This window comes from Antrostomus carolinensis, unplaced genomic scaffold (genome assembly GCF_000700745.2).
Source record: "Antrostomus carolinensis isolate BGI_N321 unplaced genomic scaffold, ASM70074v2 scaffold7394, whole genome shotgun sequence".
Taxonomy (NCBI): Eukaryota; Metazoa; Chordata; class Aves; order Caprimulgiformes; family Caprimulgidae; genus Antrostomus; species Antrostomus carolinensis.
In genome coordinates this window covers 27411-29899 of record NW_010308637.1, presented here as the reverse complement: position 1 = coordinate 29899, position 2489 = coordinate 27411, and positions in this window count along the sequence as shown.

The window sequence follows — 2489 nt, the reverse complement described above, 5'->3', positions numbered from 1 at the left end:
AAGCATCCAGTTTTCTTTGCAATGATCCTCTAGTTTTCTTATACTATGTGAACTGTGCTAAAACTATCCAGTAGAGAAAAGGAGGTTCCCACTGTACTTGCCTCTCTCTGACCTTCAATTTCTTTTCTCCTGCACTCTCTTACCCTTTCATTCATATTTGAAAGGCTCCTAATGTTGATTTTTTTAAGAGTATTTTTTAAAATAATGTTTTTGCATTCAGCTTCTCATTTATAACTGTATGACACCTTGTTCATGCAAAATAATGACAGCTTTAGTTGGCTGCTCACAAGTTATCTCATCCCTGGGTTCTGCAGACAGAGCTCTCAGTTAGGAGAATCCAATCTAGTTAGGGAAAAATAGAAATCTAATTTTTTTTTTTTTTTTTTAAAGTGAGAAGTTGGTCTGTAAATGAATCAGTGATTTCTGGTAAATGTTTTGATCCCATTAAATCTGTTCTCTCAGAGAGCACGATTTGCATAACCAAGTGACTTGGCATCTCTCCATTTTCTTTAAATCCATTTAAAATATCCATGTGAACGGAGATACTAGGAATCTCCTCTTTTTCTTTTACAGCCCATTTAGAAAATACAGACGCTCTCATACAGGTGTTAGGGCATTAGAAAATCTGATTTCTCACTCTTGTCAAGTACCTGAGTGATCTTTTAATAAGAACACCTTGTGAGCAAGAGAGAACAGCCTGCAGGAATCACAGAGGAAGGGAAGAAACCTTCCTAATAAACAGAAAGATTTGTAGCTATTCTTCGCACACGTACCAACCTCAAAAGCACACAGGTACATGTATGCACATATATGTGTGAACCATGGCTATAAGTAACAAACATTTATATGTAAACTACTTTCCAAGCTCTAACTTTGCTTTGATGCAGTTAACAAAATTACATGAAAATGTCTATGCAGTTTAGATGGGATTAAACATGTGCATGTGATTAGTGATTGTATTAAACTGTTTATAAAGACAGTGGCTCAATATAGGTGTAGTACACAGTGTATTCCACTCAAGCATGGAATGATGCACTATGTAACAAATATCTAAGCTATTCCTGAATTCCTGTAAAATTCCTTTACAAAATTATCTTTACAGAGCTATAAGAGTCAGAGATCAGAGTGCAGCTAATACATTTCAGACCAGTGGACAGAGAGAGAAACATTTCAGTGTTTTTCCCTTCCCCTCAGTCAAGAAGTAGTTTACCTCTTGAAAAAAACAAGTGGAACCTACATGCATTATATAGCATGATCTAATTTTTACTGTGAGTAAAAAGAGCCTTGCTTGTTTGCCTCCATGTCCAGATCCTCTCTAAGGGGTTTACCTGTCACATGCTTTTTACCTATGCACTAATGTTTTTTCAGAGTTTCATAGGTTATGTCTAAACTAAATGATTGAAAGCTTATTTACAAGTGTACTTTAGCATGTAACAACCCATAGGCAGCAGGCTTCTTACCACACTATGGATTGTCAGATTTACTGTAAATAAGGCTTACAGTAGCTACATCATGCTTAGAAAGAGCCAGGCTCAGGATATCTGTTGGATATAGGCTGTACTACTGTACTCCCTCCATGCCCAAGGCAGCCAGGTGCAGTGAAAGACAACTTCAAGCAACATTTAATTGACATGGCAAAGTATAGACTCAGTATCCCAAGAGTTCTCTGGTGCTGAACCAAAGATTGCAAATCAGTGTATGTCTTCTTATAAACATTATCTGTGGTCAATTAATCTGGACTGGAAAAGAAGTTCCCAGCTATATATAACTACCCAATAATATAGATGTAATGATCTATTGAAAAAAATCTCCATAGGCTCTTGTACAACTTACTGTCTTGTTCCTCTACTGGACTTACTCTCCAGTGTCACTGCTTTTCCTGTACTGGGAAACCAAAACTGGGCACAATACTCCAGATGTGGTCACAATTGCCAAATATAGAGGATCTTCATCTGCTGGCTACGCTCTTGCTAATACGTCCAGCTGTGCAATAAATCTTTAATGCTGCAGTCTCCTGAATCATTTGTTTTCCATCCATCTTGTAGTCTATGCATCCAATTCATATCTCTTTAGCTTAGCTACGAAGATACAATGGGAGACCATGTCAAAAGCCATGATAAACTCGAGGTAAAGAGCATCCCCTGTCCATCCAGCCCCTCACCAGAGAGGGAAATCAGGCTGATCAGGCATGATTTTCCCTTTCTAAATCCATTGTGGTTATTCGCATTCATCTTGCCATTCATGTGTCTATAAATGACTTCCATATGCAGATTTTCTTCATAATCTTCCAGGAGACTGAAATGAGGCTGACCAGCCTCTAATGTCCCAGATCCTCTGTCTTGCTGTTCCTGAAGAGTGATGTGACACTTTCCATTCTCTAGTCACTAGGGACCTCTCCTGGTCACCCAGTTTTTGAAAGGTATCTTTGGCCAAGCTCCCTCATGAACATCAGCTGTATCTCATGCGGTCTCTTGAACTCCTGTATAATT